The sequence below is a fragment of the Danio rerio genome, chromosome 2, assembly GCF_052040795.2.
Source record: "Danio rerio strain M-AB ecotype USA chromosome 2, GRCz13ab, whole genome shotgun sequence".
Lineage (NCBI taxonomy): Eukaryota > Metazoa > Chordata > Actinopteri > Cypriniformes > Danionidae > Danio > Danio rerio.
This window is the reverse complement of record NC_141022.1, coordinates 52,957,425-52,970,329: the sequence shown is the minus strand read 5'-3', so window position 1 is coordinate 52,970,329 and position 12,905 is coordinate 52,957,425. Positions and strand designations below refer to the sequence as shown.

The 12,905-nt window shown below is 35.7% G+C and overlaps 1 protein-coding gene and 1 long non-coding RNA gene across 2 annotated transcripts in view; one reads left to right on the top strand and one right to left on the bottom strand.

Annotated features, from left to right (window-relative positions):
* The window catches only part of cactin, a 465,667-nt gene that overhangs the window by 235,687 nt on the left and 217,075 nt on the right, over nucleotides 1–12,905 (top strand). The window lies entirely within an intron of this gene.
* Nucleotides 9,727–11,703, bottom strand: LOC147837247 (uncharacterized). The gene is made up of 2 exons (XR_015479108.1): nucleotides 10,107–11,703; nucleotides 9,727–9,929 (listed from the first exon to the last, which is right to left on the bottom strand). It is a non-coding gene; the product is annotated as an uncharacterized LOC147837247 (long non-coding RNA).

The window sequence follows — 12,905 nt, the reverse complement described above, 5'->3', positions numbered from 1 at the left end:
AGTACTGTGTGGTATTTTTTCTCTCTTTACTTCACTTGCATACTTTTAATGTTGCAGAAGTTGTTCCCCACAATGTTGAAAATAGTATATCATTATATCAATCCTTTTTAAGGTATTGCATCAGAGTTGGAAAATTCTAATATCGTGACAACACTGCTCTTCATACATAAAATGAAACTGAGAATAACAACACTGATCCACATTTGAGTAATAGCCAGCCAGCTTTGACACACCTCTGGGTGAAAGCTCTTTAAACACAACTACACCTACTGAATCAGACGTCATACTTGTTAAACAATCAGATATTATATCATTGTTATTTCAGGCATGCACTAACATGCTTTAGCAGCTACGAATGTAACAACAGCAAAACTGACCAAAGAATGAGCTGTACATTACCACTGAAACCAATGAGAAAATATTAATTATCTATCTGTATACCTTTCAAAGGGAATAAATGAAAAAAAAAAGGTAATATTCAGTCAGAATTATTAGCCCTCCTGAATTATTAGTTCCCATATACAGTTAAAGTCAGAATTATTAGCCGACCTTTGAATTTTATTTCTGTTTTAAATATTTCCCAAATGATGTTTAACAGAGCAAGGAAATTTAAACAGTATCTCTGATAATGTTTTTTTCTTCTGGAGAAAGTCTTATTTGTTTTATTTTGGCTAGAACAAAAGCAGTTAAAAATGTTTTATAAACCATTTTAAGGTTAAAATTATTAGCCCCTTTAAGATATATATATATATATATTTTTGACTCTACAGAACAAACCATCACTATACAATAACTTGCCTAATCACCCTAACCTGCCTAGTTAATATATTATTAATATATATATATATATATATATATATATATATATATATATATATATATATATATATATATATATATATATATATATATATATATATATATGTATATATATATATATACCTGTATATGTTGCCCAATTTCTGTTTAACAGAGAGAAGATTTTTTTTAACACATTTGTGAACATAACAGTTTTAATAACTAATTTCTAATAACTGATTTCTTTTATCTTTGATGACAGTACATAATATTTTACTAGATACTTTAAGATACTAGTATTCAGTGACATTTAAAGGCTTAACTAGGTAAGTTAGGATAATTAAGCAAATCATTATAATGATTTGTTCTGTAGACAATTAAAAACAAAATATTAAATATTATAGGACATACTGTCAAAAATTCATTGCTCTGTCAAACATCATTTAAGAAATAATTGATTAAGAAAATAAAAATTCACAAAGAGGCTAATAATTTTGACTTCAACTGTAAATGAACCTGCCAGTTTTAGACCAAAGATTGACCTGCCCTTTCCTTCATGAACATATGCAGGAACCACTAGTGAGTAAACATTAATACAATAATATTCAAAGTGCTATGAGGGTTATAAAACACATTTCTATCAGCACATGACTATTGTAATCTTAAACAAATCTTGGTTTAATACACATAAGTGAACAAGAGTCACTTCAAAACCAGAGTGCATTGTTGTAGGACTTCTATAGTATTGCTGGAGTGTGTGGCTTGGGTCAACAAAGACTTTTGACTACATTTGCATTAATTCCACCTTTACTTTTCAAGGAGAATACACTCAAAAAATACACTCAAACTACTTATTTAAAATGAGTTGAAACAACACAATTCTTAAGTTTGTAAAAAAAACTATAAGTTAACTTAATTCATGTTGTCCCAACACAAATCAACTGCATGAAACCCAGCATTTTTGTCAATGTAATTTGCAAAATGCATCTGTCACGACCACCAGAGATCTAACCCTCATAGATTGCTGTAGAACATAAATTTTTACTCGGACTACAATTATGTCACCATATGAACTTCAACTCTCTTCAGGCACCCCACACGCACACCTGTTCTGGTTTATTATTGATCACACACACTGCTGGGAGCTGCAAAAGACTGTTTACACACGGTTACATTCTCATGGCTGAGTCTTGTTTGGTTATCCTGCAACATTACAAAGCGTTTTTCTAGTCTAGACTTTCCGTGTCTGACCCTTGCCTTGTTCTTTCGTTTATGTTGCCTTCCGCTTGTATCGAGCACTTGCCAGTGATCCGAAAACGCTTCTGGATTTGCCTGTACCCGTTTACCACCGATTTTGACCATTGCCTGTATGATTATTCTCTGTTAATAAAACCTGCGTATGGATCCGTACATCTGTTGTCAACATCTGCTTCATAACAGCGTCAAAGACAGATCTTTCTTTTTCCTTATGACCAAACAATAGGGCATAAATAAAACATTTATGTCTTTTACCATGTGACTACAATATGTTTAGACAAAAAAAAAAAAAGTTTTTGCTTACTTGTTTCAACAGGGTATATTGCAGGAAACCTAAAGATAATTTCTAAACCTTTTTAAGACTTTTTTAAGACCATCTCAAAATATTTGAAGGCCTCATCACTACTTCAAGTTCTAGTCAGTATCAAACATTTAACTAAATAAACTGTTGTTAATGAACAGTCATAGTTAAATAAATCAATGGAGCACAACCGTGCAACAGAACTCAGATAAGCTCAGAAGAAACAAAGCTTGAAAGAATAAACTACGCGGCTGTTTTCAGCGACAGGCATCAGCCACTGAGCAACATAAGTAACTTGTCTTTCTCCAACCAGGAGAACGTAAACTTACATTTTCCCCTTTTGCAGTCTGTTTCACTCTATGGTTTCACTATTTGAGGAGACCTTCACATCACTTTCCCGCATTTGTCGCAAATTACGTGACATCACCCGGACTTTTGGCCAGACGCGCCTCAGCTCAAACCAATTGCGTGGATTGAGCACGTTGTTGTTAATATTAGGAGGAGAATACATAAATGTATGCTTTTTGGAGTCAGACACTTTTTTTTGCTTGAACAAAAATTAAAGCTTCGTAAAAACGCGATCAAGACTTTTTAATACCTATTAAGGGCCTTAAATTTCTCATAATTGATTCATGAACTTTTAATGCTTTTTAAGACCCTGTGAATGACCTGTTCAACATAAATTGAGATCGAACAAACCCAACTGCTTACTAAAAAAAGTGTAACTTGAAATAATTTTCAAAAATGTAATGCAATGTTGGGGTTTGTCCGTATTTAAACTAAATTGGAGTGCACTGAAAAAATATTCATTGGATTTACTAAATTCTTATGAGGTAAGTGGTTGCAAACAATTTATATGGGTTGAATTTAATTAAATCTAACAAATTAAATTTAAATTTAATTTAGTTGTTTAAATTAAGCACATATAAATTGTTTTCAACCACTTACCAAAAAAATAATAATACTAATTTGTAGGAAATCCAATGAATAATTTTTTTCAGTGTAGATACAACCCAGCAGTTTTTTTTAGCATAGAATGACTGCATGTGTAACTTTGGTCGACAATGACATCAATATGACATCTTTGCATCTACAGTATTCAACATCTATTTTACCTGTACCTTTCAGGCAGTAATATGCATCAACCAGGCAGAAATATGCATCAAAAATACTCAATGAAAAAATACTCAATGACTTTAAGTAAAGAATAATGAACATTCAGATGACAAACTTATTTGCCAACCCCTGCCTTAAATAAGCTACACTGTAAAAAAATCATATAGGAAAAAAAAGCACGTTTTTATGTTGATTATTCATTTATTTTCTATCGGCTTAGTCTCTATTTCAGTTGCCACAGTGGAATAAAACAACAACTATATTGCTGCATATGTTTTACGCAGCGAATACCCTTCCAGCCACAACCCATAACTGGAAAATGATTAAATTCACCTATAGCGTATGTGTTTGGACTGTGGGGGAAACCGGAGCACCCAGTGGAAACCCACATGAACACGGGGAGACAATGCAAACTGAACACAGAAACGCCAACTGGTCCAGCCGGGACTTGAACCAGCAACCTTCTTGCTGTGAGGCGACCATTGAGCCACCATGCCATCTATGTTAATTATATCTTATATTATCTAATCTAAATGAATCATGTTTCTAACCTAATTTTATAAGTTATAATAGTCTGTTTAATTGATTAAAGCTAAAATGATTCATGAGGTTAATTTGATTCAACTTCAGGAAGAGTCAAAAAAGTGACAGATTAGCATATACATGGATATATTTAATAATGCTCAAGATGATTCATAGTGCGCAGATGAGCCTGTGTTGTAAGTTTAATTGGTTGTTATCACCGGGATTATTGTGTGGCTCTCTGGAATGCTTGATTTTGATTGGTCAGTCATGAAAAGAAAAAGTAAATGAAAGAGAAAAACAAGCATAACAAGCAACAAGCATTTCCCAATTTATGTTTAAGGGAAGGAATATTTTCCAACACGTTTCTAAACATAATAGTTTTAATAACTTATCTCTAATAATTGACTTATTTTATCTGTGACATGATGACTGTAAATAATATTTGACTAGATATTTTTCAAGACACTTCTATGCACTTTAAAGAGACACTTAAAGGCTTAACTAGGTTAATTAGGCAAGTTAGAGTAATTAGGCAAGTCATTGTATTACGATGGTTTGTTCTGTAGACAATCGAAAACAAATATTGCTTAAGCGGGCTAATAATATAGACCTTAAAACGGTGTTTAAAAAATTAAAAACTGCTTTCATTCTAGCCGAAACAAAACAAATGAAACTTTCCCCAGAAGAAAAAATATTATAGGAAATACTGTGAAAAAAATCCTTGCTCTATTAAACATCATTTGGGAAACAATACAAAAATAAAAATCACAGGAGGGCGAATAGCTTTTACTTAAACTGTATATGAGTAATGCATCTCTGATTATCTAGCTGGCAGTATTCAATAGATCTTGGTATATAGAATACATTTGGATAACTTTGAAATAGCAATGCATTGTTGACTTCTTTATGGTCTAACATGTTTGATTATTGCAACTCAATTTTAAATAAAATATGGATGAACCCCAACCAATGGATTAAAAAACTTGGGTTACAGATAGACTGAAATGCTATAGATTTTCACAAGACTATTGTATGTTGATTTATTTATATATTTTATTTAATTATTTATTTTATATTTACTTTGTCTCATTTGGATTTACTGCCCATGTTCACTTTGCTTTAATTTTTGCCCTAGCCACTTCTGTGTTATTACAATTGTATTATTGTACAATTGTAAAAAAAAAACTACATATTATTGATATATAATATGCCTTTTATTTATTTTTTAATTTATTTAATCTTCTACAAACATTTTAATCTGTGTTAGATGGGTGGGGTGGGACTTAAGGGATGGCGGGGACGAATGTAACATGCGGCTAAAGTAATTTGCTTTCCAGGCTATTCACCTTATTCTCTGCATAAAAGCAGGCGCAGCCATTGGAATATTTTTGGTTTGAGATTTCCGGTCTCATTCACTTCCATTCATTTTAGACATTGAAAACAGCTCATTATGCTGCTTGATGTTGCAAATTGATATTTTCTCATATTATTCTGCTTTGTTTGTATAATCATGCAAACACTTGTTTGTACAGCAAGTAGTTTGACCGTTTTCTGCAGTTTATTATTCCTAGTCATTTCTCTCATAGGCTGCAGAATCGGAAGTACTAAAACAATTGCAAAATGAGCGCACTTCCGCATTGCAGAATAAGGTCAATAACAGCACATTCAGCATGCAACCCTTGATGGAGCTGCCAAATATCAGCAAATTTTGGGACTGTGTATCTCGGTTAGCTCCAAATTTCTGTTTGAAGTGCAAAAAGTAAATTATTGTTGGAGAAGTAAAATTTTTCCTTAGTACAAGTTTCTCTTTTCATGTGTCACACTAATGATCAATCTACAGGTTGTTTAGTGCAATAACACATCCTTCAGTTTAAAGTGTCTTTTCATTTTAAGAATTTAAAGAGTTTTTCATTTTAAAAAGTAAATCAGGTTTGAATAGCAAGAGTTTCTGTGGGGACGAAAGCAACACCATTATTTAGGTCCCACTGCTGATAGCCATGCCTTATTTTTCACTTCCACATTAGAGTTTTCATTATTTCAAGAGTTCACACTTAGCTGATAATTGATTATAAAGGTTGTTTGGCATGTTGTCCCGGGAGAGAGTCTTGAACTCATAAGATCCTCGAGCCCAGGGCTCCCTCCCGTTTGCAACATTATAGGGGAGTTTAAGCTCAGGTAATCCCAAGAACTCCCCTGCTGTAGTAGCTAATGAACAGATATGGATTGCTCTTAAGAGAAAACTACTGACTAGGAGCATGTCTGTGGTGGTGATTTGGATTAGTCATTTAACTTAAGTTGCGTGTTTTTGGACGATGAGAGAAAACTGGGGAACCCGGGGGAAACCCGCGTGAGCATGGTGAGAATGTGTAAACTCCGCACAAAAACATTGGCTGGCTTGGTAAGGACTAGAACCAGTGACGTTCTTGCTGTAAGGCAACAGTGCTAACCACTGGGCCACCGCATCACCCATCTAGGTAAGGAGGAGGAGTATGGGTGGAAGGGAGGATTCTTCAAAATGAAGATGGCTGTGATATGGAACTTGGGGTATTTATAGTGGCTGAGGAATCGTCTGATTGGTGAATCATAAATTTGATAACGCGGAACCAGCCGCAAGCAATCATAAGCACATGATCCTCTCAAAATTAGTTTATAAATTAACTACACTTAAATTTAGATGTTTTAAAAAATGAATGCATATTGCCAATAATAATAAAAAATATTCAAAAACATTTTGTATTGTTGGATTGCATTTGAAATATTTAATGGAGCTGAAATTTAAATGAAATTAAATATTTTTATTTATGTTTTTATTTATGACAAAATATGTTTGCAGTTAACCTTAACAAGGTCACAGTCTCATATATTTTAATTAAACAAGATTAAGTTAGTAAATCTAGCAAATATTGTTGTGTTACTCTTGACTCAGCCGTGTGTTACTTTCGTCTCTGCTGTCGGAGTCAATAGTAACAATGTGCAACTTTTGCTTAAAGTGAAATTATATTGGACGTTTTCTACATTATTACAAAATAACACCTGATTTTAATAGAACGCCTGATTTTACTAACTTTTGTAAGTTAGAAACAGCAAAAATATATGTCTGCTAAAAACTTCTTCTATCGTTATGAAAAATTATAGTTTCGTCCGCGTTCTCCCCTAGGGTTTTGAGTTCATTCATTCATTCATTTTCATCCGTTTTTCCGGGGCCGGATCATGGGGGCAGCAGTCTTAGTAGTGAACCCCAGACTTCCCTCTACCCAGAAACTTTCTCCAGTTCCTCCCGGGAGATCCCGAGGTGTTCCCAGGCCAGCTGAGAGACATACAGTAGTCCCTCCAGCGTGTCCTGAGTCTTCCATAAGGTCTCCTCCTGGTGGGACATGCCTGGAACACCTTCCTGGGTAGGCCATCAGAAACAGATGCCCGAACCACCTCAGCTGACCTCTCCCGATGTGGAGGAGCAGTGGCTCCACTCTGAGCTCCTCCCGGGTGACAGACCTCCTCACCCTATCTATAAGGGTGTGCCCTGCCACCCTGCGAAGGAAACTCATTTCGGCTGCTTGTATCTGAGATCTTGTCCTTTCAGTGATGACCCAAAGCTCATGACCATAGGTGAGAGTAGGAACTGACTGGTAAATCCAAGAGCTTTTCCTTTCAGCTCAGCTCCTTCTTTACCACAACAAACTGGTACATCAACTGCATTTATTGCTGCACCGATCCGCATGTCAATCTCAAGTTCCATCCTTTCCTCACTCATGAACAAAACCCCAAGATATTTGAGCTCCTCAATCTGGGGTAAGGACTTTTTCTGGAGATGGCAGACCACCTTTTTCCAGTGAAGCACCATGGCCTTGGACTTGGAGGTGCTGGTTCTCATTGCAGCCGCGTCAGAAACTGCCCCTGTGCATGCAGAAGGTCCATGTTCGATGAAGCCAACAGAACAATATTATCTGCGAACAACAGGTTTGAGTTTTTTTTTTACCATGCTAGATTAAGTTAAATTTACTGTGATAGAGTACTTCCAAGTGAAGTGTGATACAGGTATAAGGTCCATCCTTTTGTTGTAAGGATTTAGGTATGTATGTATGTATGTATTTTTCTAAATGAAAATGAAAATAAAAAGTAAACAAAAGCTTGGGTTTGTTCATATTTGACCCAAATTTGGATGTAAATAACACAGCATTTCTATAGAATGTTGTATGACTGGCATGTATAGCTTGGGTCAACAAAGGCTATTGACAACATCTCCGTTTGTTCTACCTGTGCCTTTCAAAAGAGAATAATGCGCTTCAAAACTGCTCAATCACCAGACTAAATGTCAGCGCAGACTGTGCAGTCACACCCATATGGAGTAAACGAATGAGAACAACAAGCAAAATGACATGCGTTTTGACCCACTTGGCAAATAACCCAACACGTCACTGACCGACAAGGTAAATAAAAGCAGACATGAGTGATGTGTCTCTCATTTGGAAGGCAAATTTCTCTGAAATGTTCATTCTGCAAGAGAAAGCAGATGTTCGGGGAGCCATTGAGAAGGCAGCGAAAGGGCAGGACGGTGTTGCCATGGAAACGAATGAGCAAGCAAGCCTGTTTACTGGTGTTGAGTCAAGCAGCATGCAGTGCCATGTGAGTCTGACCCATATATCGGCAGGGATAGGCTGATCAGCAGAAACACCCACAATGCTTCTGCATGCTGTAGCACACATGCCGCTTGTATTCTTCCATTTTCTGAACATCTCAGACAGATAATAGATTTGACTAACACCTAAACCCAAACTCCACTGAGAGCAAATCAAAACCGTTAAAGGAGCTTCACTGTATGTACAGTTGAAGTCAAAATGATTCGTTCTCCTGTAATTTTTTTCTTTTTTAAATATTTTACAAATGATGTTTAACAAAACAGGGAATTTTTCACATTATTCCCTATAATAATTTTTCTTCTGGAGAAAGTCTTATTTGTTTTATTTTGGCTAGAACAAGAGTAGTTTTTAATTAAAAAAAATATATTTTAAGGTCAATATTATTAGCAATATTTTTGGACTTTCTACATAACAAACCATCGTTATACAATGACTTTTCTAATTAAAAAAATATCGGTTAATTTACAGTTTCCTTATTTTGTGATTCACAGGTGTTTTCCATTTATGTATGATTGTGAATTGCACAACCCAGACTCATTCTGATTATATACCTCTATATGCAGTTCTGGAGAGCACCAAATACGTCCCAGGAGCTTTGCTTTTTGCAGTTTTAGTTTTTGTGAACCAGCTAAAGGCTGATGTGCTGTCCATACAGAGGTATGCTGGCCATCCGGAGGTAAGCGGTTAGCTGTTAAGTGCGAAAAGGAATATCATCATACCACACTGTATCGTGGTATGACGAAATGCAGCTATTCATACTTTTGGCTACAGAATTTCCGATCTACAGAAGAACTGTTCTTCACTGTACATAAACCCTGTTGTCACGGTCGACTCCTCTATGCATCCCAAGCCCACCGACGTACACGGCGAGCCATTGGACAAACCTAGTGATACCGCCCCATAGCGTTTGTTTTAAAGATGAAATGCAGACATATGTATTTCTGGCTACATAATTTGTGATCTCCAGAAATGTATATTGGGCTACATTTTCAGAAAAAGCCTATGTTGCAACATAAACGCACACAAACACACACCTTTAATGAACACAGACTTACACAATATTTGACCAAAAACGCCAGTTAAAAGCAGTTATTTTAAATTCAAACAAGGTTTAATAAATTTACAGTTTTTTATTGTGTTTTTGACTAAATTAATACAACTTGGGTGGCAAGTTCGCTGCTTTGAGTCCCGGTTGGGTCAGTTGACATTTCTGTGTGGAGTTTGCATGTTCTTTCTCCCCGTGTTGACGTGGGTTTCCGCCGGGTGCTCCGATTTCCCCCACAGTCCAAAGACATCTGCTATAGGTGAATTGAATAAACTAAATTGGCCGTAGTGAATGGGTCCTATCATACACTCAGCGCATTAGGGTGCAAGATGTGTTTAGTGCGAGTTGTTGCTATTTTTAGACAAGTGCAACCCTAATTTTCCTGTTTTGCAACATTTTGTTTAAGTAGCAAATCCATTTGTGCCACTTTGTGGACTCATGGGTGTTCCAGTCTAAAAAGGAGGTATTAAGGCACATTGTTGGCGCGTTGCTATTTTGAGAAACTGAAATAGACCACGTCATTGACCAACAGAAAGAAGGTTTAAAGTATGCATCCCCATATGGGGCATAAGAATAGGATGTGTGTTTGGATATAACACTTCGTTATTATTGTTAATTTTTTTAATTTGCTGGACATTCGAACTGAATTTAGAAATAGTTTTGAAATTAATCTTTGGTCTCAACCAAGAAATTAAATACGTAGGCTAATAAATGTCTTCAGTGGAGTGCATACAACACTGTTTCCTTAACAACGAATGTAAAGGAGTAAAGAGTAAAAGTACAGAGAAAGTAAAGAAGCCGAACTTTGCGCCTAGATCATTAAAATAGAGTCTTATGTGTGTGTGTGACTGTGAGAGTGAATGAGTTTACTTAGTTGCAGCTGGAAGGGCATCCGCTGTGGAAAACATATGCTGGATAAGTTGGCGGTTCATTCCGCTGTGTTGACCCCTTTTGAATAAAGGGGCTAAGTCGAAGGAAAATGAATGAATGAATAATGCAGCCCTAGTGAGCGCAAAAGAAAAAACACTATAATACTCTTTTAACAGACTGTCTGTGTGGTTTAGGAGCATTTTCATGTGAAAAAAGTGTGATGTATCATGTTCAACATGATGTGATGTATCAAGTTCAACATGATTTGTTCATGTTGATGTGGTTTTTGAGTAAGGAAAATTAGAAAAAGTGGCAGGGAAAAATTAGATAAAAAAATTATGTTCACACACTAAACTATTCCATACTTTGTGGGTGAACTAAAAGTTCCTCAGGGGAATATAAAAGTTTTCTGAGAAAGTGCAGACGTACTTTCAAACAAAAAATATATAACTCTTCCTCCAGTCTCCATCAGCGTGTCTCCTTACAGATGATAAAATGGAAAGAAAGAAAGAGACAAAGCAAGAAAGCAGAGAAAGATAGCAGCTGGATCTAATATCATCCAGATACAATGTAATAAAAGCCTAAGAAACAACACCCATGTACAGATGAACTAGAAAGATGACAAAATCGTGACCTATTTTTTGGACTGTATAACCCCCCCACTGACCCATTCGCACCCCAACAAACACCGCTCCATCTCACACCCTGCACTCGTTCTGTTTAACTCAATTAAACATGCAGGTTTGATCACCCTGACACTATACTTTCTATATATTTGCTGCACTCTCGCTCACCTTTTGTTCCCTCATGTCCTTCTTTTTTCACAGAATACCAACTCATCCTTCACAAAAAATAAAAATCATCATCATCATCTTTCCACTTAGCTGGTCTCCATGGTTACAGCTGTTCTACTTCCTTTTAATACCATCATTCTCGCTTTCAGTTAAACAAGGCGCTCTCGCTTTTCAGTGTTTCCCTCTCCCTCTCTCTCGCTCGCTCGTCTTGAGACTTCTCAAACTTCAGGAGGTCGTTCAGAGGTTACACAGTTTCATTTCATTCCCCTCCTACTATCAGATTGCGCAGAATGAGTGAATTCTATAAGAGAGAGAGAAAGAGAAAGGGAGGGGGAGTATTGGTGAAAAACAGCGAGCTCTAATGAGTCTGAGCGGTCAGGTCTTATGTAACGGCTCTCTGCGGCATTAGTGCCAGCTTAGCATATTCACACTGAACCTGAGCTGATGTAAGACTCCAAATCAGTATTCACAGCGAGCGGCGCATGCAGCAGAGGCCACACCGGCACAAACAGCATTTATGGAAATCTCACAACACTTTCTGACACACACTGCGCTTCACACTGGAGAGAGAGAAAGAGAACGATAGAGAGAGAGATAGCATATTTTAAGGAAATGAAACTAATGTGACCATATATGTGGTGAAGAGAAAGGAAGGACACATATATAGGTACACATATATGTGCACGTATAGACAGAAAGACAAACAACAAACTGTAACAACAGACAGCCAGTCAGATAAAAATATATAAACAGACAGACACGTACTGTAGACAGACAGATAGATAGATAGATAGATAGATAGATAGATAGATAGATAGATAGATAGATAGATAGATAGATAGATAGATGGATGGATGGATGGATGGATGGATGGATGGATGGATGGATGGATGGATGGATGGATGGATCGATGGATGGATGGATGGATGGATCGATGGATGGATGGATGGATGGATGGATGGATAGATAAATATTATCAGACATACTGTGAACAGTATAATAAATAGAATAATAAATATATTTAGATACACATAAACAGTTGGTTAGATAGACGAAGACAAATATATAAACAAACAGATAGACAGATAAATATATAAACAGACAGATAGACAGATAAATATATAAACAAACAGATAGACAGATAAATATATAAAAAGACAGATAGACAGATAAATATATAAACAAACAGATAGACAGATAAATATATAAAAAGACAGATAGACAGATAAATATATAAACAGACAGATAGATATTTAAAAGGTTGGATAGATAGACAGAAAGGTAAAATATATACAGACATACAGACACATAAATATATAAATAAACAGACAGATAGACATAAATATATAAACAGACAGATAAATATAAATGGTTGGATAGATAGACAGAGAGATAAATATATAAACAGACAGACAGATGTAAAAATATATAAATAGATAGATATATAAATGGTTGGACAGACAGATAGATATAAACAGATAGAACAATAGATAATACAATAGACAGACAGAGGGACGGATGGATGGATAAATAAATAGTTGGATAGATAGGCAGATATAAAT